At 45.6% G+C, this 27001-nt stretch overlaps 1 protein-coding gene and 1 long non-coding RNA gene across 4 annotated transcripts in view; one reads left to right on the top strand and one right to left on the bottom strand.

Moving 5' to 3' along the window:
* Nucleotides 1–20929: 20929 nt before the first annotated feature.
* LOC135297557 (uncharacterized) lies at nucleotides 20930–24804 on the bottom strand. Of its 2 annotated transcripts, XR_010359511.1 has the most exons (3): nucleotides 24668–24804; nucleotides 24303–24383; nucleotides 20930–24208 (listed from the first exon to the last, which is right to left on the bottom strand). It is a non-coding gene; the product is annotated as an uncharacterized LOC135297557 (long non-coding RNA). The 2 variants fall into 2 exon arrangements; XR_010359510.1 differs by having other exon boundaries at nucleotides 20930–24383.
* A 52-nt stretch (nucleotides 24805–24856) lies between these two features.
* The window catches only part of SYNDIG1 (synapse differentiation inducing 1), a 49011-nt gene continuing 46866 nt past the window's right edge, over nucleotides 24857–27001 (top strand). Inside the window, exon 1 of one of the 2 annotated variants that reach the window (XM_064415255.1) lies at nucleotides 24857–25034. The gene's annotated coding sequence lies outside the window, so the exon portion shown is untranslated. The remainder of the gene's footprint in view (nucleotides 25035–27001) is intronic. The other variant, XM_064415257.1, reaches the window with a different exon arrangement.

Raw genomic sequence — 27001 nt, forward strand, 5'->3', positions numbered from 1 at the left:
GTTCTCTCTCCCAAAATACAGACTGATAAATGTACACAGGTAATTCCTCTCAGAAAAAAAAAAAAAAGGAAGGGACATAAGGTCAAATTGCAGTGTGCAGTGGTAACCACAGATCCCACAGTCCTAGGGCAAAATAATCAGGACTTTTTTTACTTAATGAAATGTTTTTTTTCACTAGCTATTTTAAAAGAGAACAGATATGCTTTAAGAAAATATAAAAGAATAAAAAAAAAAAGGGGCAGTAGGAGCAGATTACAGCTCCTGGGAGGCTGTTGGGACCCTTCAGTCATAAAGTGTCCTGAGCCAAGCTCTGAGGGACAAAGAGGCAGATTCAGATCTGGGACTTCATATCTAGGACTGTAAAGATGGGCTGAGGCTGGAGCAAGAGTCAGGAATTTCCTCCCCAGCATCAAAGGGAGGAGGGTAGCAAAAAAAAACCCAAAAAAAACCAAACCAGAAAGAGACCCCAAAATAGGAAACTGAAACTGGTGTCTGATATTATTAGCATCACTATATTTGGGTGTTAAATAAAAGAGGGAATTGCTGCAAGTACACATTTTTATTGTTTCTAAGCATTCCTAAATGAGAGCCAGAAGTAATAGAGGAGATTTGGTTCCATTTTCAACAAGATATTTCAAAAAAACGAGCAGTTCTTAAAATAAAGCTAATAATTCTCAGCATGGTTGATCTACATTAGTACAAGATAGGACAAAGTTTCATTTTTAAAATCAAACTTGACAGCTGAAGTTGTAACCCCACTTCAGCAAAGGGAGGGGGTGAAGAGCAAGATCTGCTCACATCCAAAATCTAAATTTGGAAGGACGTGAGAGTTCACAGCAGGACCTGAATTGTGCCTGTGTTTGCTTATCCCCTGGCCTGCTGGAGGGACTAGGCCAGAAAGTGAATCTATCTGTTTGCTCAGGGGTATCAGCAGAGAATCTGAAATTATTTATCCAGCTTATGGAGGTCTGCAGAGATCAGTGCTGAACCTGAAATTGTCTGTCAGCCCATCTGTGCCTCACCAGCACAAAGACCCAGAGGGATCAATATCAAATTCAGAATTATTTGTCTATTCACTCTTCAGCCTGTTTACTTTCCCAGCTCTGAGATGGGGAGCAGACCAGCAGAAACATGAAGTACATCTCAGGCTGGGTCAGCCTGCTCCTGAGTGGTGCAAAATGCTACCAATTGTCACAGTTGCAGTTGTTGGAGCCTTCAAAAGAGAAATTGCTAAAATATACTCTTTTAATGATGTGCAGGACCACTACACATTTATAAAAAGGTACCACGTGCGCCCATTTCCTCAACTGTTTAAAGGATTTGTGCATTTATACCCAGCCACTCACTCCAGCTGATCCCATCAGCGCTTCCCCAAGTGCCTCCCTGACCTGAGGGAGTGGGGAGGAAAGGGTATGGGGTCCATGGTGAGGATTTTTATTGTGAATAAGAAATCCTCTTTCCCTATGGGATATTTATCAGTGGCTTGTTTCTTGGGCTCCTCAAATAAAACCACAGCAGCTCATGTTTGTTTTCTTCTGGAAAGGAAGACAGGAGTGTGGGGCCAAATCCCTGCAAGGGATGCAATGAACCACTGCAAGCCTGTGGTTTTCTTGTCACCTCTTGTGTGAGAGGGGGGCTACAGCTGCTCAGTGTCACAAAATGTCACTTTTGCCTGGTGCCTGACAATTGCAATTTGCCTGGCAGGTGAAAAGGATGGATCAGGGGATTTGTGAGCTGCTCACGCAGGACACCCAGCTCTGTCTGTCATTCTGTTACCTCTGTTTCACTGCATTTCTCTCGTGGAGGGACATCTCTCTTTGAGGAGAGCCAAGGCTTATTGCAGTCACCCTCTATCAATCATGTCCAGAAAACAAAGTGGAATTCTTCTTGCCAAGTACTTATCAATGCCCATTTTCAACCACCTCAAGGAAAAGATGCAATTCCTGCTCCTGTAAGTGTTAAAGCAGCAGAACTGCCTGACAGTAAGCAGGGAATTTGCTCTCCTGGCAAGGCTCCACAGGCACTGAGGGCTGTAAGCAGCTGGTGATGCTCTTTCCTGCCACCCAAAGAGTTTTGGCTAGTCAATGCTGAAAACAAAAGCCATAATAATATGTTTCTTTCCATGACAGCTCTCTGCTCTCTCAGATCTCTGTGACAACAGCCTCTGGATCCAGTCACTAAAAAATGTAGAATTGTGCACATGCAGGAATATCACTGAGATTGGGGCCAGAAGGGAGAGCAGGGCTTTAAGACATTTTTCTGTGTGAAAAAAACTCCAATTGTGAGAAATGGTCAGGCATTGAGCAGCTGCTTCAGGGGAAATTCAAATGCTGTATGAGGAGAACAGAAATGGTTCAGAATGGTTCAGCTTTTGTAAGAGTCACAGTGAATCACGTCTTTGACAGCAGACAGCTGCAACATCTGCTGATCAATGCTTTAGGAAAAAAAAAAAAAGCTATATCTGTATTGATTGGCCATTTGTCATTTGAGATGTGTTTTAGAGACCGTGGAGGAGGCAAGCAGAGCTTTGGCACTCCTGCATGAGATGGACTCTTGTTTCCCTGACAGCCCCAGTGCCTGCAGGCCAAACAACAGGAGCACGGCCAGATGTGCCAACAGCTGGGCAGGGCTCTTCCATCTGCATTTCTTGAATTTGGTTCCTTCTGCCGTCCCCAAATGCTTCCAAAAAACTTCCCTGATCCAGGCACCCCTGCTCCCATCCCGTGTGTGCTGCACACCTCTGAGAGGTTCCCTCCTGCCCCTTTGGCTCAGGGGAAAGGAGGCTGCAGCAGAGGACCCACCACCACGGCAGGGGAAAGAGCCTTTCCAAGGAGAATCACTTCTGTTAGTAACCAAAACATTGCCATTTTCACCTGAACTCTTATCAGTATTCAAATCTGCACCTTTCTTTTCCTGTTCCAGACTCCCAGGCAGGCCAACACCAATGAAACATTTAGGAATGAGGGCAAGAGGTGTGGAAAGCCACAGGGTGAGGGTGGAAAAGCAGTGCAATTATTTTTGTTTAATATTAATATACTACTGAAACCTGGCTAGTAGGCATGGGACAGACAAAATGTAAATGGCTTTAATGTCATGAAGCAGCTCCCAGCAGGATGCAGAAGCCTTACCCTAGTGGAAGGGAACACATGCATATTCAAAGCCTTTTACCAAAGTGGTGAAGAAAAGAGAAGCAATACTTTCTTTTCACTTGGAATTCCCATTTCTGTTCAGCTGGGAATAGAGGCATAATTAATCAAAGTATTAAATAAGTTTCTTTCTGCCTTAATCAGAGATGTGCAAAAAATAATTTTTCCAGTTCAGTAGCTAAACGAAAATAATAATTGTAGAAATGTTTTTAAGATTTCTGAAATGAAACTTCAGGCTCCCTCAAGTATTGTCAGTGAGCAGAGATATTTGATTTAACTGAAGTAAGGTGGTGACTCTTCACATTAAGTGCTCTTTATTTATTTTAAACACACAGAGCTAAATTTGTCCCTGAAAGGTTGCTCTGAAGGAGAAAAAAAAAAAATTGAAACAAATCTCCTGAAGGAAGTATCAAAATTAACAGTTCTGGCCTAATGAAGAGAAACAGATCCCTCCAGACAGGTTGGGTCAATCCTGAGCCATTTCCAGGCTCACCTGTGGGAAGAGCCACGGGATGCTCTGCATTTCACTCTGTTCCCAGTGATTAAGCCCCTGAAGAGACAGTGGGATGGATCCAGTGGGAGGGTATTAAAATATCTGGTAGAAGGGGCCAAGTTTGGCAATGAGACTCTCTGCACATGTTGTTGGCAGTGCAGGACTAACTCACAGCCTGCCCAGGGACTGATCACCCTCAGCAAAACCCCACAGACCCCAAAATCATAGAGCAGCTCTGCATGCCAGAAAAAGTTCCAAGTGTGGCTGCCAGTTCTCATCACCATGGGAATTCTGCCTGCTTTATTTGGGTGGCACAAAGTCAATTTAAGCATAGTACATTTTATTAATGCAATTGATGTATTCAGTGTGAAACAAGCTGATTTTCAGGCACACACACCTCCCTGTCTTTGGGTCTAGGTTATAAATGCAAGCTGCAGCACTGAGTACAAACTGAGAATAACTGCTCAATTTAATTTTAGGCTTTAATTTGATTCATTAACTTGGTGACACCTTGGGTGAGGAAAGGTATTTGGTACCCAGGAAGTGGAGGAGGAACATTTTTAGCATGAGGAGAAGTAAAGAAGTCATTCAGTCCTCTGGGAAAGAGAGGGAGAGGGAAAATGAGAGCAGCAGGTAATTTATTGCTGGTTTAACAAGAAGCTGTAAGCTGAGAGGAGGGGATAAGAATTATAAAGTGCTGTAAAAACAACATCTCTATCGAGGCCCTGATGTTCAGTGTCCAGAGTTATGAGTTGCACTTCCCTGGCTTGTTTCTTGCTGCTCCTATTTCAGACATGAAGAAGGACCTGGGAGCTCTAAAAGCTTGTCCCTTTTATTCACCTCTGCGAATTGCTCCCATAAAAAATATTACCTTTCCTGACAAGTCTTGCCTCCAGAACGTCCTCAGAGCCTGGCTACTCCCAGCACAGCAGAGCAGAGCTCAGGGCTTGGTCCTGCAGGGCACAGGCAGGATCAGGGAGGTGGTGGCCCGTGGGCTTTGCACACATATTTAGAAAGGAGGTGGCAAATCCCATGCAGATGTTGCTTTACACTGCACAAAAGTTCATTTTTTCCTGGAAGCTGCAACTTCCCAAGGGCCTTGTCTTATGGATGCACTGAAGGCAGATGGGCATGGGGCAGGGATTCTGGAGATCCTGCCTCCTGAAGGTCAGTGCCTCCTATTCCCTGAAAGAGCCTCAGGACTCCAGACACCCCCACTCCTCTTCCCAGTCACCGATTTGAAGTGTTCTGGGGCTCTTTTGTCCAACTTCAGATCTAACAAGAACACCCCCACCCATCCTTAAGAAAATGAAGATGTTAGGGAATTAAATTCTTAGCTGTCACAAATGTCCTCTGATACCTTTGGGAACACAATGGTCCTGATTCTCATTCACATGAGGGATTGTTTATGCTGCTGCACTAAGAGAAATTGCTATCTAGGCTTCACTGTAAATCCAAATTAGGCCCCTAATGCTGCTGCTGGGGAGAGGATTAAATTTATCACAAGCAATTCATATGTAATATTTCGTATTCCCCAAGCAAATCCTTCCAGAGCAGAATGAAAGCCCATACATTGTACATGTAATCCAAATGGAAGGACTCTTTTTCTTCATGTTAGACAAAATATTAAACAAAAAAAATTGACTCCTTTACAACTTTCCTGTATTGATAGATGTTTTAGAATTTATTTTCATGCCAAAAAGATGCCAAGAGGAAACAAACAAAAACTAGTAAAAAAAATTACCAAGGCTTCCACTGGATCCAGAGCCTGATTTACTCACTAGAGTGACAAATGACCCTGAAATTGGCTCAGCTGGTCAGAGCAGGGTGCTAATAATGCCAAGATTGTGGGTTCAATCCCATATGGGCCATTCACTTAAGAGTTGGACTTGAAGACCCTTCTGTGCTCTTCACCAAGCCCTCAGCCCCTCTGTCCTTGTGCAGAGCTCACAGACCAGCCTGACTCCCTCCCTCCCTTTTCTCTCTCTCCCTCCTCTCCTCTTGCATGTAAGCAAGTCAAGATAACTTCTCAGCAGTCCAGTTGCATTCTGCTGCTTCATATTTATTCATGCTGACTTCTGAACCAGACACAATAAATATGCCCACCGTAAGCTCTGAATCCCCCCTCCTAGGATGCACAGCACATGGTAATCAATAAATATGCAGAACCTGCTGCTTCCACTACCAGAGGCTTGGAAAATCCACATTCATTTCTTCCAATTCCTACTTCAGCCCTACTTTGGTTCACCTCTATTTATAACACCCAGGTTATTTGGAGAGAGGTATTCTAGAAGGCTCTACTTCACAAAAGATAGTCTAAATCTCCTTTATCTTCCTTCTGGGTTTGATGCTGAACATACAAAAGTCAAAGCAAATGCTGCCAGGGGTGGTTAAGAGCAGCTCTGAGGGTCAAGGGTGAAAACCACACGCCAGAACTAGTCCATGCTTCAGTTTTGGAACACCATATTGAGGGCAGTAGTTCAAAGAGTTCCAGCTCTCTTAATAGAAAAAAAAAATCAGAAAACAAAGCAAAACCCAAACAAACAGCAAACAACACATAGGCAGAAAAGGAAAAACCCACCAGAACAATTTCTTCTTTTCAAAAACCAACACTGCAATCACAGAGGTGTTCCCAACCACACTGCTGGATTTATACTCTGGAAATACTGAGCAGCTTTTGATTTCACCCCCAAGGTGAGGGAAAAATCAGACTCAAGCCTATTACTGGGAGTCACACAGCTAAAGGCACTGAGAGAAGCTCTATTATTTGTCCCTAAAGAATTAGGAGATAAGAAATTCTCCACCTGTTTCAGGCAGGCTGCACCCAGCCTCTGTCAGAGCTTCAGTGGGTATCAGAGCCACACGTGTGTTAGAAACTAATTTATGTCATCAAATTCGTTTATATCATCAAACTAATTTATATCATCACTGTAAGAGGCACCAGTGCTTGGACAAACACTTCATCTTCTGTTCTTGCAGAAGCCAATTTTGGGATAAGGCAAAAGCATTTATATCTAGTCCAAGGGGCTTTTAGTTTAAAGCTCTGGTCACTGGAAAGATCTAAAGATCTGTGGGGTTTCATTCATTTGTAGCATCATGGTTTCCTCTAAAAGTCAAGGAGCAGAGCAAGCTCTGGGTGTGGGAGCTTTCAGAAATGTCACAGGAGGTTCCATTTTCAGCAAGAATTATCTTTACAAATGCCTACCAGAGAACAAGGTGAGCAAAATGAGAACCCTGCTTCAAACGTGAATTACAGATTCCTTGATCATTTTTATCTGCCCATTCATCCATTCCCTCCCCAGGGAGTTTTGTACTGCAACATGAGCCCTAAGATGTGTCAGGAATACCAGGTGGCAGCATTAATATGCTCCCCTATCACCAAATCAGCTGCAGGAGCTTGGAAGGAGCAAAGTTTTCAGCCTTTCTGTGTGCAGAACAGTGCTCAGCCACAGAGATTCAAACCTGAGGAATCCACATGCAGACAATCCTGCTCCACACAGCTTCTTCCATGCATAATTGTTAATGGTGCTGCTAAAACTTTCATGGTGTTGTTTGCCAGGTGAGGACATCCCACTGCTCACAGCTCCCACTGCCAACACCGCCAGGGGCAATGCTGACAAGAAAAATGAAGGGAAGACACATCCCACCCAAAAAACCTCCTTGATCTCAGGTCTTTGCCAAAGCTGTTTGGTGCTTCCAAGTCAAGAGGTGCTTGCTGCAACAAACTTGGAGAGATTGTCTCAAACACTGAAATAAAGGCTGTCTGCTCAGCCTCACCATCTTCATGCTCCTGGCAGCCCCAGCACTGTGTAAATAAGCAGGGGCCATGCCCAAAGGGTAAATGGCACTGCCCTGGTCCCACTGAATTCTCTTTTCATCCCCCATGCTGCTGCTTGGGAATATGGGCCATGGGAGGTGGAACTGTTAATGCTGGTATCCAGTGTACAGAGCTTGGGCTTCCCTCCCAGCGCTATTTATTTAGATTTAACAGGAAACTTCACACATCTGGCTGGATTCTCCTCCCAGCCAGAGGAGGGGAGCCAAGGCACATGTTGGTCCTCATAAATTTCAAGCCTGTTACCTTACTTCTGAATCTGCTACTGGTAGAGGCAGTGCTAGCAAGGTACCAGGTGTGCCCCACACTTGCAGCCCATCTGGTGAGAAGGAACCTGGAAACCAGGCTGGCAGGAGGAAGGGGTAGAACCTTCTGCTCTTTCTGCTCCTGTTTCTGTTCCTCCTCTTCCTCCTTCAGTCCTGTCACCCAAATACCTCCTCTGCCACTGAAACCTTCACAGACGTTCAGAAATGTTGTACGTAAAATTCACATAACATTATAAAAATGTGATAAAATATATCTGTATAATTTTGATATTAACGATGCAAAATTTATTTAGACATAATTTTATATCATATGAATATACTTAAAAAAAAAAATAGTGGGAGGCAGGATGGAGAACTTGATGTTTTGCGTTTGCCCTCTACAGCTGGTCACTCTCATCCTCAATTGAGGAGCACCTGGAGGTTGAATTTCCTCACTCAGCTTCTTCCCTGCCTCCATGCAGCCTCTCTGCTAGGCACACTGATGGGAACCTATGGAAATGGGCATCCAGCAGCCTGGGGACACAGACCCAAGGACACTTCTTCCACCCCAGGATTATTTCAATAGAAAACCAAAGCTGTTTAAGAGCTTTGGTCCAAACTGATAGCATTAAAACCTGGGGAAAGCTACCTCAGCAAGCCTTTGCCTTTCTTTATGGTTGGCATCCTAGAGCTCTGCTTTGCCATGAAAAGTTTTCCAATTCCCTGCCTCCATCCAGAGCAGGGTCTGTTCCATCCATACCTGCAGTGCTCCTTGCACCAAGAAGCCTTCATCTCACGTGGGGACTGAACAATTAGTGGCTGCCTACAGAGCACCAAAACCTAGCCCTGGTAATGAAATGAAAGTGAAAATGCTAATTAAGCTTTCCTGACGAGAAAAAAGACTGACTCGAAGGAACTGAACATAAAAAGAAAATAACAAAAGCTCTGTCAAAATGTACTATGCTATTTTTAGCTTTTCTTTATTTTCTGGAGACGATAACTTTGCATTAATGTAGTGTCTTCCATATATTGATTAATTAAGGGTTCCTCTACCAGCCAGAAATATTATTGTCATCCTAAAGATGTGAAGAGTGCTGTCTTGGCCAGAGAATACCTCCTGAACCACAGACAGAGCCCAGTTTTTGAAAATTTCACATCCTGAAGTTCCCTCACCATCGTGTCCCTCCCTTTCTTCCATCCCTATTGAAAGAAATATTAAATTGCAAGACAATAAACTCAAATAGCTTTAATGCAATAACCTCCCAGAATTATTACCAGGGGAAAGGAAAGACTGTGGTCCTTCCTGGATGTCCATTATCATACAATCAACAGAATCATAGAATTGTTTAGGGTGGAAAAGACTCTGAAGACTTCTTTGGCCTGCTCTGTAGGTGGGTGATGTGTTGCAGAAGGACGATAAAGCAGGGATGTGGGGAGGCATGGAGGGAGCAAATTTCTGCTGTCCAAGGCCAGGAGATCCTGCTCTGGTGTCTGCAGCTCTGAGAGCCAGGGAGGTCTCACCTCCTCTTCTGTCCTCCAGCTCCCACACTGAGAAATCATGGAACCACTGTAAAAAATGGTCTGGGCTGGAAGGGACCATAAAGAGCGTGGGGTTCCACCCCCCTGCCATGCTCCCTCCTGTTTCATGATTTGTTACTGATCCTGTAGGTCTGTCCTGGGTGCCAGCCCAATGCTACACTACCATCCAAGGCCCCCAGTCTTGCTCCTCTGTGCCGCAGTGGTCAATCCAAACTTCTCTAGAATGGCTCAATATGGACAATCCCCCAGATGAATTGAGGAGAAAGGGAAACAGTGTAAGGGAAGAGTTGTGGGGATTCACCTGCCGTGCCTCCAGTGCCATTAGTAGCTGAAAGTGAGGTGTTAAGGAATAGTGCACCACAGTCAGCTCTGTGGGCTGGTATAAAACCCAGCTGAGAAATTAAACCCACTCAAGGCTGCTCCCCTTCCCCCCACCTCTTCTGATAATGGAGGAACACTAGGTCAGAACCCAAACTTACTGAAAAATCACAATAACCACAAGAATATTCATAAAAGAGTGCAGAAAAGAGAGAGAGATTTTTACCCACAAAAGGTGGGTATTCACCACCAAACAAATAAAAACACTTTCTGAAGAGAGTGTGTGGTATAGAATAGAGAGGGCTAAAAGCTCCACCCCCTTGTCTCTGCACCCAGGACACTGTCAAAAAACCAGAAGGATAACACATTGCATTTAATAGTAGCTTTCCAATGGCTAGAAATGAATATTTTAAAGGACGAGTGGGGATGCTCACAGGAATGATTTCACGATTATTCTGAACAACACCAGAGCTCTCTCTTTTTGTCAGGGATTGTCTGTTATTTGCACAGCGCCTAAAGCTGCTTCTCTCCTCTGGCCTGAGCCATTATGGTAATAATGAGAAGAACAACAGCAGCGCCGTGCTCTGTGTGTTAATGGCCCTGTGCCGAGGTGAGAGCGGGTTACAGAGTGCTGGCAAAGATGAAGAGAAAAAGAACAACAAGGTTTGGATATGACAGGAACGTTTAATGATAACTGCATAAACAGTGGGGAGCTGACAGGCCAAAACTTTGGTGGAGAAGCAAAATCCTGCTGCAGGGATACATTAGAAAGACAACAAATGCAGCACACAGTGGTGGAACTGTTGGGAAAAGAGAATGTCATAAGGAGAACTTGTGTTTTTTCCCCTTTCTCTTTTTTTTCTTTCTTCAATTCTCAAGAAGAAGGTGGAGAACAAAACATCCTTTCTCTGAGAAAGGAAGAAGACGGGTTTTATTTTTAATTTTTTATTGGTACCACAAGAAACAGGCTGTGAATGTGAAATTCTTCAGGACAAAGATGATCAGCAGACTATGGGGTTGTGTGAGCAGGCCATACTAATAAAACTGATGCATCCAGGACACACTGCACTGGAAATAAAAGAGAAGCTGTAGGATCACAAGTAAATTAAATTAAAATTAAAGGCAACCTGTAAGATGGGGTGTTTAATTCTGAACTGTCTTTCATTTGCCTTTTGAAGAACCTGTCCCATAGGGCACAGAGGATTATAAGAAAAAATGGGCAAATCTGAACAATTTTAGCAGATGCAAAGATGTTCATAAAGGCAAGAGGACAATAACTAAGCCATGCCCAGAGGATAAATGGCAATGCCCTGGCCCCACTAAATTCTCTTTTCATCCCTCATGCTGTTGCTTGAGAATATGTCAAAGCCATGATAAGGGGAAGTGTCTGGAATTTTGTGCTGGGGAGTCAAAACATTTTTTGATTTTATGAGGGATCTCTGTAGAGGGACCTTATTTACTATATTTCCAAAAAGACACAGACTGAGTAATACACCCTGTTTTCCAGAATCCTCCCAAGAACATTACTTTATGAGGTTCTGTTGATTTTTCTCTGACATATCCCACTTGCCCTTGTCTTTACTGCTTCCACCCCACAATACAGCAAACCTCTTTTGCCCCTTCCATTCCTATGGGATGAGTCCAGTTCATGCAATCAGGACACTTTTCCTGGCATATCTATTGCCTAAAGTATATATATTTTTAAAAAAAGTAAGTTGTCTCTTCATACTCAATTGAAATAGCTAATCTATTTGATTACTAATCAAATAGACTATTAATAAAATTTGAATATTTATCTATTTGACCCCTCTGTGAGGTGGCTCTCATCAGCCCCACGCAGCAGCTCTGCAGTCACAGCACCCTCTCCACTCTCCTGGCTGCTCCTGTCAGTCAGCAGCTCTTGCTCCAGGCACGTACCTGGGGCAGATGCTGCTGGAGGCAATGCCAGACAGGTCCTGCAGCTAAGTACAAACCCTGCTGTCTTAGTGGAAAGCATGCAAAATGCATTCTTTGGAGATGGTTTTATTCCAGATTTTTTTTGTGTGTGTGTGTGTGTGAATAGCTTTGCAAAGCCCCTTAATACAAAAATCCAACAGTGTATGTCTAATAAAAAATGAGTGTGAAGGGAACAGCTTTATGAGGCTAATAGCTTTCCCTCATTTCTCCTCCAAGTCACTCCAGAGGGTAGGACTAGGAGTTGGAAAAGAGCTGGAAGAACCTTCCTGGGCTGGTACTGAGGCACCCAAGCCAAACCCACCCTGGTGCACCTGGAAGGTCATTCTGGGCAAGTTTTGGGCTGACAGCAGTTGCCATCCCCGTGCCTGCAGGGCTCAAAGAGACATCCTGAGCTCTCTTCACTGGACCACCACACGGAGGGGACATGGCCAGATCTCTAATGTGGCCCCTGGGGAGCAGAAGGCATCACCTGATCTTCCAGTCAGTACAACTCAGATGTTTAAATATTAATTATATTTATTCTGGTGTCCCTCTTACTTTTAAATATTTTTTATTTTATTTTTTATTTCTTTGCATGGGGTTAATCACCTCCCAGAGAAGTGCTCTGCTGTCCCTTGACCCTCAGCCACAAGCTGGGGACCAAGAGAGCTGAAAGACTGAGACCCCCAAAGAGCAAACGTTAGAAAGAACTGGTTTGGAAATAAATTGACTGAAAAATCTTTATTGCTAAACACAGCATATGAAGTAAAAATAAAAGAGGAACACAAATGGGGTGGGAAAATTTTCGAGTTCTCAGAAAAAGACTTTTCTGCCTACTGAAATGTTTCAACAGATACATTTAGCCCAGCCTTTCTTTGCATACTGAGACAACTCAGAAAATACTTCCTGACATGGATAAGACTCCCCCCAATGCTCCTTATTTAGTATCTTCTTTATAACCAGATTTACAACAGCAGTCCCATGAAGATAACCCTTAATGTGATGATTAGGGCAGATTTATTAGTCAAGCCTAGCTCATCTTCTCCCCTTTTGCCAGTAATTTGGTGGCATACAGAGCTGAGATTGATAGTCTGCTTAAGCATGCAGCTAGTACGAGTCTCAATTACTGAAATGAGCTATTGAGGAAAGTTTAAGAAGCTTCCCCATGCTCCTCATCATCTCCTAAACAGTCAAAGCTCTCTCACCAAGAGAAAGAGTTGGCTCTTCCTCGTCTCCCTTTAGGTAGTGCCATCGGATTGCAGCTGCCCAGTCAGGTTCCCCTTAGGGATAACAGCCCATTACAAATTTACAGTGTGCCAGGGAGCTTCCACCTCCAGCATGGCACAAATTAACAGCATCTCACATCACCAGCAGGAAACTGTTGTTCTTTGGAGCTCTTCTTGCCAGGGCACAAGCAGACCAGTCATGACAAAAGGCAGATGGGCAGGTCAGAAGCAAAACTTCCACTGCCCACAGCAGCTCCAGGTTTCTCCATAGTTCTGATGGGACTGTGACTAGAAACCTCTAAGAAATGCAGAGAGGGTGCTGTAGGTTACTGCAGGGGCTGGGAAAGCTCTGTTGTTTCCTCCTTACAGCTGTGCAAAGAGCTGAGGGCTGCCAACATCTCTGTCTGGCCAGGGCACTTCTCCTGGTAGAATTCTGGGAAGAGCAAGCAGCTGTACCCCGAGGAGTGATTGACAAACTCTGCCATCCATTGCAGCTGAGATGCTGGCCTGTGCTGCTGGCTGCAATGGTTGGTCCTTCACCTTTTGAATGGACTGTGAAAAAGCCCAAAAAAAAGTACATTGTTTTCCCCCCAAAAAAGAAGCTTTTCCTGCCTCAGACATCAAAGCTGCTGTTTTGCAACTCTACCATGTTTGCTGTGCCATCCTTTCTCTTTTCTGAGACTCCTCAGAGGCTCGTTCTGAAAATCTGGCAAGAACAACAACTGATCTCACCAGGGTTGCATAGTTTGTCTCTCTCCTTCTGTGTTATTGTAGATAATTAGGCAAAACTTAAAACAATGAAGTTGGGTGGTATTGACAAGGGATCTTTGAAGATTTTTTCTCCACCTGGCCTTTTTTCCCCCAACTGAACATCATTTTGAGTACAAACAGACTTGAAACACTCCTCATCACATGTGAAGGCGATTTTAAAGATTCCTGCAACAGCAGGTCCCTGCAATCCCAGGAGCAGTCCTGCAATGCTTTTTCTCACCCAGTTCTGGTGGAGTGGAGTACCTGCCCCTTGAAAAGAAGTGAGCACCAGCTCCCTGAAGTGGGGAAACACCACAGAAGGCATGGAGAGGCCACAAACACAAGTATGGACACACGGATGTCCCTTGCTGGAGCCAGCCTTGGGGGGAAGGAGGGCAGCTGAGACTTGGCCACTGCTCACTGCAGTGTGTCACTGCTGGGGACAGTGACACTGCTGTCCCACCACGGGCCCTGGGGGTGGAGGGCAGGGCTGGCAGTGTCAGCCAAGCAGGGCTGCAGCTCCAGTTTTCAGTGCAGGCTCTTCAGCTGTTACCAGCACACGAGGGGTTTACCAGCAGGAAACAAACACGTCCGATCTTACGTAACCGGTCCTGGGGGTGCTGCCAAGCAAGCACAGCTTAAAATCAATCAGGCAGCAGCATCAAACACTCAGTGCTTGGCTGAGTGCTTCCACTTGCCCCTGCTCAGCATCCATGTCAGCTGGGGCAGACACAGGACCTGTGGGAAGGGTGAGGGACACAAAGGAGCAGCTCTGGCACAGCCTCCCCTGCTTGGCCAGAGCTGTCCTGACTCCAGGAACAGCTGAACCCTCACCTCAGCTTTCAGCTCAACTTCACCCAGCAGTGGGGACAAGTCTGTAGCTCTGACAAACTGCTGTCACTGTGGTTACAGTGCTCTAGCTGCTGCTTCTCTGAGCATTTCTTGCTGGGCCCAAACACAGGGTCAGCTGGGAGCTACAGCTCTCAGTGTCCCAGTGGAAACCATCTCCCAGCCTGGAGCAGGTTGGTGCCAGCCTCCTGCAGTCTGCTCAGGGGCCAGATTCATTCCTGGAGTAATGCCTTTACCTCTGATGTCCATGGGCAGCATCTCAGCCAGAGCTGAGGCTCCTCTGAAGCCTCTCCATATCAAGCCTGTGCTGTCACTGAGGTGATTTTTACTCTCCTTTAGGAAATACAAAGCTCTGAAGAAATCTGCCCTAAAAGAAGAGAGATTCCGATTAGGTATAAGGAAGAAATTTTTGATGGTGAAAGTGCTGAACCACTGGAACAGGTTGTTCAGAGAGGTGATAAATGCCCTATCCCTGAAAACTTTGGAGGTCAGGTTGGATGGAGCTCTGAGCAACCTGGTCTAGTGGAAGATGTCTCTGCTTACTGCAGGGGTTGGACAAGATGGCCTTTATGGCTCCCTTCAGAGACCAGCTATTCTGTGATTCTTGGAAATTCTGACTTCAGACAAGAGGAGGAAATACTGAAACATGCAGTTAAAAATTAACTTACTACCCTCAGTGAAGTTTGCTTTGAGACTGAAATGCCAGAGGACCAGCTGGGTCAGCCTGGAGATGAACCCAATACTTTTCCCCAACAACTGCATTTGGAGCAAAACTATGCTCAAGGGTCCTTGTGGAGCAAACTGCAGACCCTCAAGTCCAAGAGAATTAGAGAATTTCATGATCCTTCAATAGGAGAAGTGCTCAGGACAGGAGTGTTAGAAGTGATTTTTAGGAGAATACTGCAGGTGATACTTGAGACACATGGAAAATCTGTGTTTGAAAAAGCCAAGGCATAACATTGTCTAGCAGCAAAGCAGTGGAGGGAGGAGAAAGCACACACTGCAACAAAGCACCTCAACAGTCTTTAAATTTGCTTTGCAGTGAACATTTTCCTTGAAGGTTCAGATTTCAGGGATCAAAGACAACAATCTCCTCAGGATTTTTCCAAGATGCTTGAATACTTTCTCATCCCACCTAAGTTTAACAGGCCCTAAAAATGAGACATTTGGGTTTCAGTGCATCCCAGAGAATTACTCCAGTGAAACTCCTTAGCTTTGTCCACAAAAATATGAAGCAATGATAATGATGAGAGAAGATGTGTTCAGACAGAGAAGATGGACCAAACATAAACCCTTACTAAACCACCTGAAATCACAGCCTCTGCAGCCTGCATCCAAGTCTTCTGGCATATGAAAAACTGAGATTATAGGCACACTTCTGTTTTTGTTAAGTGTAGAGCCAACTGTTCATATGTTTTATACTTTTGAAAAAGTAGAGTTAGGATAGGGCCATAGGATCCTTAGGGTTTTACCCAATGAGTATCAGTCTAATCACCCGAGCTGAAGCTGTTTTACACAAAATGCAAACATCTCCTTCCTTGCCTTCTCTGTAGCCATGTTGTAGCTGGACATTCCAATGGTTGGAGGTGCCAAAGCTTTGACTGACCACCTCTGAGGTTAGAACTGTGCTGGACATGGCAATTCAGGTCCAGTAGCTCTGCCTTGTCAACTATCTTGAGCAGCCTGGACTGATTTCTGCACTTTATATGCTCAGCATCATTTGCTGGTTTTCCTCTTGGTGACCAGTAGACAATTCCCCATTGGGACCCTGCTCCCTATTTCCCTGGAGAAAATGGAATTTTTGGACTGAAAAAGGAGGCAAAAGCCACTTTTTCAATATTGTTATTATTAATTAATTATGAAATGCAGAGGCTGTTGTAAATCCCCCAAGTCTTAGATTCTCTCTGCCTCCCCTTTAAGTGTTACACAGAAATGTAAGAAAGAGGGAGGTGCCTGTCCCAGTGATTGCAGTAATTTATAGAACAGGTGGATTACAAGAGGTGGGTAAAGCTGGCAGACTAATTGCTTGCAGGTAAGAGGCATTTAAAATGGAGACAAGTTATTGTGAGAGAATCTATAGTAATCAAGCAAAGAAAAATTCCAAGACACCAATAAAAACTGGTGTAACAAAGTGATATTTTGTCAGTAGAAGAAAGAAGAAGAAAAATATTAGCAATGATCTAGCACCAAAAATACAGACATTTGGACTTCAAAAGTATTGGGTTATTCATCCAAAGTATCTTTAATTGGAGGGCCCCCTGTGGAATGTGGAAAGAGCTGTGAAATATGGAGAGGTTCTTAATCAGAAGTTGTGATATTTCTTCCAAAAATATGCCCCAAAACAAAACACTCCCTTAAACACTGCAGTTTTCTATGAAAGAAAAAATGGGGAGTTGCAACACCTAAACATTGTGGAGAAAAGTTAATTTTTCATTTTGGAAGCCACCAAAGTTCTCAATGAGAACAAACACCTGCTGAAAAGAAGGAAAGAGAGAACAAAACCACAAAACCCCCCAAAACCTCCAAGAATTTCTGCTGAAAGGCAATTTTAATGGAAAAATTCAGGGCCAGATGGTGCCTGTAAAACTCAGCCTTGACTAAAGAAGAGTATAAAACTCTATCTTAGAAATGGAAAGAAAGAAGGAAAGAAGGAAAGAAGGAAAGAAGGAAAGAAGGAAAGAAGGAAAGAAGGAAAGAAAGAAAGAAAGAAAGAAAGAAAGAAAGAAAGAAAGAAAGAAAGAAAGAAAGAAAGCCCAAAAAACGACAAAGTTCATCTGGAAGAAGTGGCTGTTTACCATGTACACATTTTGTGCAACCATACAATAAGATGATGTATGTCTGATACCTCTGGCACTTTGGGATGCCACAGGAGCTTAAGAATTTGGATCACACTGAAGGAATGTCTCCAAATGTAGCCAGGAAGGCAGGCAGAAAGGTAGAGGGCTTGAAAGGGGAGGACAGGCTGATGAACTCTAAACCAGATTTTTCCTGCCCACATAATACAGCATTTCTGCCATAACAGATCTGTGAGTATTTCTGGTAGTTTTGGGTAGAAAAGGAATAGGATACAGGGTGTGCCAATTTGGAAGAAACCACTAGCATGTTATTAAATATTTAACCTTCCAAATTTAATTGGTGAAATCCGCTGGGAGCCATTTCCAGATTGTTTGCAGCATGCTCTGGGAGCGGTTCCAGGTGAGCAGTGACTTCAGCCCTGCTTCCTTACCCTCCCTCTGGGGCAGAAGGGACAATATGGAGTGATGAAGGGTTCGAGCTCTTTTTCAGCTCTCCCTTTGTAGAATAAATGGCTCTGTTTCCCAGCTGGTTGTAAAACCAAGTCACTGCAGTGTAGCTGCCCTGATTTACACCAGCTGAAGGCCTGGCCTCCAGTTTGGAGGAAATGGGCTGCCAGTTTAATTACTTCATCCCTGCTATGGTATTAATAATCTGGGAATAAATTTTGTGGTGCTAAGTAACAGCAACACTGAAGATTTTGTCACATGCATGACAATTAATGCAAGGTGCATGGTATTTCTGCTCCCCCTGCGTTCCCTTTTAAATGATGCCCCTTGTGATTTGAATTTCAAAGAGTATTTCTCCTAGTATTTCTCGTTATTGATGGTGACTGCTCTCAGGAGCAGCTCAGTGCTGCTTTGTTGGCTCATCAGTTTTGATTCCATGCCCAGATGCTAAGGACAGAAGCATGCAATTAATTTGGAAGCACAACCCTTGACTGATTTCAATTGGGAGATTTTTCTTGAGCACCAGAGCCCTGACATGTCCCTGTCCACCTTTAGTATTGTCTCTACATGGAAAATGTCTTCCTTTTCCACTACAGATCTCTTTACTGAGAAGGTAGCTCAAAATTCTGCTATATATGCAAATACATATTGTAATATACAAGGAGACCAGCAGAGAACCACAAGCTGTGGGTGATCCCTTCATTGTAGGCAAGATATGAATTTTTGGAATTGACGAGTAAGGTGAAAAGGAGAAGGAGTTTGGGATCCAGACCTCTTCCCATGAAGGACAAAAGACAAAAAGCTGCTTTTTTTTCAAGATCATTCTTTTAAAAAAAAAATATTTCTCTGGAATGATAAGAGCCTTTGAGGCTCCAGACTTCCTAAGAAACTTTCCTGTACTCATCCCAACCCATGCCCTGGTGTTCTGAGCCTGGAAGTTCTGGCTAGGCTAGGACAAGAGGAGCATGCCTGCCCCAAAACATCTCCATAGCCAGAGCAGGATGCCATCCTGGGAGTTAAGGCACTAGGAACACAAGCTCCTAGGCTTTCTGCCTCACACAGGACATGCAGAGAATCTCCAGAGTACCTCTAGGGTATTTGTTAGGACATGTGCTTTGGGAAAAAACCCGTCCTCTCCTTTAAGAAGTTACTCCATGTGAAAAAAAAACCCCACTCATCATATATAAAAGACAGGTAAGCACAGGGAAATTAATAAGAAAAATAAATTTATGTTCCCCTCTTCAATTCAATCAGTTAATTCAATGAGCATTCCTGGCAGCTAGGTATTTTTCAGCCAGATGGATTAATTCTTTTAGTGGATCTAGTGAAATGTTGTGGGGCCACTGGAGAGTATTCAAGCCATTTTTCCTCAGCTACACTGCTTACAAGCCACAATGTTCTGTTCTTCTGGCCTGTCTCCTCACCTTTGCCCTTCCACATGTTTTCATATCAGTATCTTTCCCCTCCCCACCTGGGAAATCTGACTGGTTCTCATGGAGCTATCTATACTTTCCTCAGCTTCTCGCTCCTGTTCTTTCTCAGGTTCAGGACCCTCTCTTGCTGTGCCCAGTGGTTTTCCATGGTCTGTCCAGGCAGACAACGCTGAGGCCAGGCCCTAAAACTGGCTCCATGCCTTAGGAGGTCTGCAGGCTCTTGTCAGGCATCCTGAGGAGCAGTGGGATGTGTCCTTATGGGGGGAGATGCAGCAGGAGACTGGAAGTGGAAATCCAAACTCCTCTTTATTTTCCCAGCCTGTTAGTGCAGAAAGAAAAAGGAATTTTCTTTTGGTTTTACCAACACCAAAGCATTTTTCTAATGTTACAGGACAGGCACTGTCCAGTTTGAATCTGAAGGACGATGGAGAATTTGGAACCCATCATGTCCTTTGTGCACAGGAGCTGTTGAGGATTCGAAGCTATGGGGCTTCACCCACACTGTGTAGGCTGCAGGCAGCAAGAAAAGAGCCTGGCACTCTCCTTAAATCATAACTGCCAAGGTGGGAATCACACGCAGAAGACTCAGCCCAGCATCCTCCTGCTTCCAGCTGCTGCCCCAGGGTGTTGCATCTCCCACAGATGACTTGTGCTGAGTCCCTTGGCACTGCCTGGATGATCCAGGGCTTCTCCACGTGCCCAATAATCTAAGGGGGTGAACCCACTCAGTGTGATGATCTGAAATCCATTCAATATAAATTTACCCATCAGTAATTAATTTAACCCATCAGCATGCCCAGATATAAATCCAGGTCTGAGATTCCTTACAGGACTAGATGCCTCCAACTCCTGCTTTTACTGTCTTGGCTACAAAAAGTATCAGGTTTTTGGGGAAAGTACTGTCTCTTACCATGTTTATACACAGGTTCCTACCTACTGGGTGCCTGAGCAATCCATAATGAGTCAATTTTCATGGCACTCAGCTCCAAAAAAGTGTCTGATTTCAACAAAGCACTTTCACTGTGGATGAAAAGGCATTAAAGGTGAGATGCTAGATAATCCAGGAGATCCTAAATCACAAACAAGAGGAACTTTATAATCTCAGATATTTGGCTGACTTGGTTCAATGTCTGCAGCACCTAAATATTTCACCAGTGGCTGGTTCCTTCCTCTATAAAAAAGTCACAAGGTGGCCTTGGCATGTTTTCTGTCTGACAGATGGCCACATCTCAATTAGCACTAACCTGTGCCCTTCCTCTCTGCCTCCAAAGGCCAGTGCAAGGCAGCACAAAAAATGACACAGTTCCCTCTCTCTTGGAGATGCCCATGCTGGTCAAAGAGCCACCTTTTGGACAGGAAGGAACTGGTGCCAGAACTTGCTGTAAGACTTCCTGGAAGAATCCCAAAAAGTTCAAACACGGGAGCTGTATGCAGTGAGGCAAGGCACAGATGGCAAAAGAAAGGCAGTGCAGGTTTTTTTTCTGAGCCTCTGAGTCTCTCAGCTCCTGGACAAATGAGAAACTGGGCTGCTCTTGCTGAATTCAAGCAACTTGTCTAAGGCAAAGGAGATACAGACAACCCTTCCTAGGGACTGGAATATATAAAAGGTTAGTGCTGTCCCACCTTTCCTAACAGGTCCCTCCAAATTAATTTAGCACCAGATGCAAAGACCTCCTTCATCCTCCTGGCAGATGATATCTAGCAGCCACTTCTGGTTTAATTAGGCAGACAGTGATTGTGTTTAGATTTTTCCTCTGTTGCAAGTAAGTATGCATATCCAGTTTATAAAGAAGAGTTCAAAGCAATGAAATATTTGATCTTGAGCTAAGCTACATCATTCACTCAGCCAAAAAATTGTATCTTTTGCTTGTCGATTTGCTGTGAATACAGAGTAAGAAAAAAACGTGCTCAGCCTGGCTTAATCCAAACTCTCATTTTTATTCTGGTTTCAGAACTACCAGCAAACAAATCAACATGAACCTCAGCACCCACAGAGCTCAGCCATTCCAGCTAACCAATTTTTCTTTCTCAGAAAGTTAAAAGCACTCCTGGCTACGCCTTTGGGGTTGGATCCAATTACATAGAAAGATTCTTTTTGCCTTTGGCAAGAAAAAATTGCAGATTTTGGGCTACTTGCTGATTGCTCTGTTCCATCACTCTGAATTATAATCAAGCCACATATGGTTGAGACCATACCAATAATTCTGGTGCCAGGATTTTTGACTGGCAGAACCCAGGAGACAAAAGCCCTGCACAACCTGGAGCACAGGGTCCTGGGGCCTTGTTGTGCCCTCTGAGTGATGAGCAGTTCTTTGGGTATTGTAGACCTGGAGGTTATTCTTTTTATTCTGGTTCATTACCACTGTAAATTCCAGCTCTCAGCCCTTCTCCAAAACCTTCACCTTTCCATCCCCTCCATCTCCTTCTGCTAGCTGTGCACCACAGGAAGATTTAGCAGAAGGACTGCAGTTGAAGATTTAAGCCAGGTTCTTCTGCTAGAAGAATGAAGTTTCTCTGTGGTGATCCCGAAAATCTGGGCTCCATTCTTGTACTGAGAAGAGGCAGGAGGAGCAGCACCTGGTCTGTCCTCTGTCCTTCCCTCTCCGGTGATAGGTGGTGCTGCTGCTCTTCCTACAGCCCACCAACGCACTCGCAAGGCTCTGCCTTTCCACTTCCTCACTCGTGGTGTCCCGAGCCTGCATCACATTATCCCAAATTCTGGCTTTGGGCAGCTGAGAACCACACTGAAACGTGACTCTCCCACGAGCATTTTAGCACATCAGTGGATGCAGCAGTTTGGGATTCTCCTGAAGTCCTGGAATGCTGGCTAGACAAAGCAGTTCCTGCAGCACTGGCTGTGTGGCTTCCAGAGCAGGACTCTCTCCTGCTCTCACGCTGTGCTGGCTCCCATGTGGTTTGGTCCTGGGGCTTGCAGAGCAGCTCTGTCTCCAAGGGCTCACCAGAGGGGACCAAAGATCAGGACGGTGTGACTCCCCAGCCAGGTGCTGTTCCTTAGGGTGCTTCCACTGAAGGCAGTGGCCAATTGTTGGGTTAGCACTAGCCCTGTAACAGCCCTGCTCAGAGTGACCCGTGGTGATATGATTGCCCTGAAGCTATAGTGATATATGCCTGCAGAGTCTCATCCCTTCTTTGACTCCTACAAACCTCCATTTTGTAAGAAAAGCTGATTGTACATGTCTGGTAATTTCTTCTTCCAGGCGGCATTTCCTTTTTGACATCCTGCCTTGATGGCTCCCAAATCCCCAACTCCTCACAGGCAGAAATGAAGGACCATGGAGGCTCACAAGCCATCATGGGCTGTCCTGCTCCAACAGCCATCAGACCCAGGGAGGTGGACTTTCTTCCTCCCCACCTCTGCCCCTTTCAGATACCTCTTTGTGTTGATCCCTGTCAGTGCAGCACTTTGTGTTTCTGTCTGCACAGAAACTTTCCTGCTGAGGTGCATCTCCATCAGCTGTGGAGAAAAGCACCTTTGGAGACAAAAAGAAAGGGTTGGTTACCACTGCTAGACACCTGACCCCACAAGTTCTTGCCACGAGAAGCTGTGAAATGTGCTGGCACAATGCATTAAGGATGCAGTGCACAGCCTGGTATTGAGGAGGACTCTCAGTGATGCTGCTGCACCTGAAGAGAATCCACCAAACCACAAACGAGCCTGCTGCAGTTCACCTGCCCCACCACAAGCCCCTTTCTGTTGCTATTTGAAGAACCTTCTCCAAAAATCAGCAGGGTACCAGAGAGCTGCAACTATTAAAATCAAATCAGGCATAGTCATCAGCTTTCCAGCAAAAGGAACAGGACAATTTATGGCACATGTAGTGCCATAGGAAAGTGGCATAATTAACACTAGTTAGTTATGAGTTATTTAGTGTATTGGCTTTGGGCAAGAGAAGAGGCCGATTTAAAAAAATGGGAGAAGTATGCTCTGGTCTGTAGCAAGAGTTGCAGCCCCTGTCATTGCTGGATTCTGATTGCTCCTCTACTTAGATCTTCTTGGTTCTGCTGAAAAATTCAAGTAAACCAAATGAGATCAGATTTCCTCATGGACACAAAGTCCCATGGTCTTCACAGACTGAAGGAGGAATGTGCTTAGTTTAGTTCAGGGAGAATGGCAAACACAGAGAAACAGTGTTAGAGGAAACTATTACTTCCCTGATGTTACTGAATCTCACTTTGATAACATTATGGAAAAAAAACCCCGATATTTTGGAAGTGTCAGAAGGAAACAAACTGCCTGGAAGCAAGAATGTTTGACTTGATGATCCAGAAATCCGTTCCCCAGTCCATTCTGCATAAATGATTTTTTTTTTCTTTCAAAAAAAAAAAAAATCCCAACAAATCTGTTTGGATATCCCCCTATTTCATAAGTACATTTGGTCACTGGAAAAATGAATTTCAGCAGGAGTTCACCATCCATCCAAACCAGCTGGTATCTCCAATCAGTAGCATTGATGACTGATGAATTTGTAGTGTAGGAGCTGAAATACCTTTGGCTGCAAACCAACCCCCCTTAAAGTCATGTCCCTGTATAACCAGGATGGAAAGGCCTAAAAGTATTACTTGGTAAAGGCATAATGACAGTGATTTAGAGACTTCTATTCACAAGAAAGCAAAGGTGAGAAACACTCTGGAGAATCAGGATGATCATAATTTGGGGCTATTTCTTTCTGCTGATTATGTATGAATTGTCTCCCAGTGACTATTACATTAAGGAAGAAACTGTTTTCTGTAAGACACAAAACCTCCCTGCAGTCTGGATCAACTCAGCAATGAACAAAGGACCAGATATTTAGAAGGAGAGAAAAATCTTCTGTGAACACCACTAGGATATACTAAACACAAAGTGAGTTTGGAACACCAATAAAATTTTGTTGAAGAGCAGAAAACAGGGCTGGAGAAAAACCCTAAGATGGGATCAAGTTAGTTAACGTGCGTTTTGAATCTTGAACATTCTCCTTCAGCAAAGATTTGCCATGCCTTCTTTTGGGACTGTGAATAACAAACAATAAGCAAGCAATGAGAGGCAAAAGCCATAACCTGGAGAGATGGAGGCAACAAAAACGCACCAGGGCTTTCCATCCTCGTGTCTCTCTCCCTGTAGAGGCAAAGGGAAGCAGTGATCTAAACAGAACATGTGATTTCCCAGCAGCATCTTGAGCCGGGGATGTTGAAGCATCTAGAAAGAAGTGGCGACAGAGAAGCTTTCAGGCAAATGACTTGGCTAGCAGGCCTGTTGGGAATGGGAAGAGGAGTGAATGAGCACGGCTTACCCCCGTTATGCAGGATTGTTAGGAAAGCGGGGAACACCCCTCAGTGCCCCGGGATGCAGCCCAAGTGCGCCGGTCACTGCGCTAAAAAATAAAACACAAACATTTAAAGTTCTCCAGAGCTGCTGGAGCTTCCCCACCGTGCCGGGGAGCTGTCCGGGGCTGCTGGCAGCGCTGGCGGCGGGGGAGCAGCGCTGGGTCCCGCCGCGGCAGGGCGAGGTGAGGGGCAGCCGGGCTGGGCCGAGGCTCGCTGAGCCCCGCCGTGTGGGGAGCAGAGCAGACCTGGCCGGGAGGAAGGCCTGGAGAGGAGGAGGAGGAGGAGACGGAGGAGAAGGGGGTCAGAGAAGGGAGGGTTTCGCCATACTCACCCGGGGCGGGGGTTACACACCGAGGGATGGGAGGCTGCTCCTGCTGCGCTGCAGGAGGAAAGTTGGCCGCGCTGCCGCGCAGGGCTCCAGCTCCTGCCTCTCTCACTCCGCCTGCCTCTCTCTCTCTCTCTCTCTTTCTCTCTCCCTCCCTCCCTCCTCCTTTCCCTCCTCCTCCTCCCGAGCCCACAGTGCCGCCGAGGCGGTGCAGGCGGCGCAGCCCCTTCTCCTGTGGCGCTGTGCAGCCCCGGGCCCGGTCCCCGCCGCCGCCCCCGCCGCGGGCATGCTGCCGGGCGGAGCGCCCGGGCGCTGAGCCGCCCCTCCGGCCGCGCCAGCGGGAGCTCCGCGCCGCGGGTCACCTTGCAGGGAGGTGAGTGACCCCCCCCAGCCCACCCCGTCCGATCCCCTCCGGGCAGCGATGCACCAAATGCCCGCTCCGCCGCACCCTCCGGAGCATCCTCCGGAGCGCGGAGCTCCCGCAGCCGCCGCGGCCGAGGGGCTCCGGGGGGAGCGCAGGGAAGCGCGGGGACTGAGCGGGGCCGCCCGCAGAGGTGCTTCCCCGGTGCCCTGCGGAAAGCCCGGATCACCCTGCCCGGTCTTGCCCGGCGGGGGCTGGGGGGAGAAGAGGCTTTTCCAGTGCGCGGCGAGATTGGGAACACTGGAAGGGAAAGTGCGCGCGGGGTTCTCCTTTTCCCTTCCCTCCTCTTCCCCGTGAGGAATCCCATCTAGCGCGCTGTGGCAGAGCAGCTTTTCCCCCAGCTCCGCTCTGCCAGCCCAGGGAAGGTTGGCAGCGGAGATGCTGAGCTCCTGACAGCCGCAGCTGCCCCTTCCCCTCGCTATCCTGCTCCGGAGGGGTGCCGGGCTGAATTTCTTCTCCTTCCCATCCTCTAGTTTGAGAGCAGTGACAGCTGAGTTGGGGAAAGGGCTGGCTGAGGCAAGGAGGCAGCAGTGGTGGCTGCTGTCGGTGGCAGTGGGGTGACATTGGGGAAGTGCCCATCCTCCTGGATGGGGTATCACTGAAGCATCCCGCAAGGGGTCAGTTCTTCAGCAGGAAGAGGCTGGCAATGCACTGAGACCTTTCTGGAATTGGCACTCCAGGAGCACAAGCCCTCCTGGAGCAGGATCGGTAGCCAGGAGTGTGCTGCAGGGGCAGAGGTGCCAGGGTCTGTGTGGGACTGGCCATGGTGGTGGTGGGGTGTAACCCCCCATCCCTGGACAGAACATGGAGCGGGAGTGGCAGGAGTTGCTCCAGAGAGCAATCTGTTGAACTGTGCCTTCAAAATCACTGGAGGGGAGCTGTAGCCTCTGTGTGTAATGAAGCAGAAAAAAAAAAAATTCCAAACTTTCCAGATAGATTAAATATTCAAATTGCAATTAATTAGATATTAATCTGGTGTAAACAGAGCATTAGCAACAATTAAAAGATGCTTTGATGGTCTTAAACTCAAGATGATGCATTAACTGGCACATTGAGGGGGATATTTGTGTATTCTAAAAAGCAGCCAGAACAGAGAATACACTTTCCTACATTCATGTATTTAAATGACTTAGTTTTAATTATCATTAATTAACTGTCATCTTTAAAGTAGCTGCAAGTTGATGGTCTGTATTAATTTCAAATTACCTTGCTCCTAATACAAAGACTGATTTTACTGGACAAGGTGACATTTTATTGGCAGTTTTGGTAACTACAGATCATGCCAGGGTGTGTGTAGGATAAACTCATTTGTAGGAATTAAATGAAGTCTCCTCTCATTAGCTGGGCAGGCAGATGTCTCACACCACTGGAGCCACACACTCTGGAATAAATCTCACACACAGGGGAGGGCTCTCCTTATACAAATGCAGATGTAATGCAGTACTGGTGTACACAGGCACCACCACAACACATTTAACTTGAGGAAGGATGCTCTCAGGGTTTAGAATGCTTTTTCTTCCGAGGACAGTATTAGAGAAAATGTGCAGTGTGTTTGGATAAGGTTTTTTTGTCTTTCTTTCTCTCTACAGCAAATTCATATCTGCAGACAGCTGTAAAATGCTTCCAGTAGAGTTATTTAATACTATACATGTAGCTATTAAGATTGCAGATTACATCTGTGGTTATTAAGAGTCCAAATTTTGTTGTCTTCACTTTGGAGACTCAAATTTTTACAGGTTGTGGTTTGTACGGTGCAATTGGGGGGAAGAAAAGGAAAATAACTGCAGAGGTGCACACAGGAGAAAAATACTCTGCGTGTTCATTGGCTTTGCTTTGACAAACATGAGCAGTGTAAGTGTCTGAATACACATCCTCCAGCAGTCATGTCAGTTGTTTCTGAGTACCCTTTCTCTGGCAAA

This window comes from Passer domesticus, chromosome 3, assembly GCF_036417665.1.
Source record: "Passer domesticus isolate bPasDom1 chromosome 3, bPasDom1.hap1, whole genome shotgun sequence".
NCBI lineage: Eukaryota > Metazoa > Chordata > Aves > Passeriformes > Passeridae > Passer > Passer domesticus.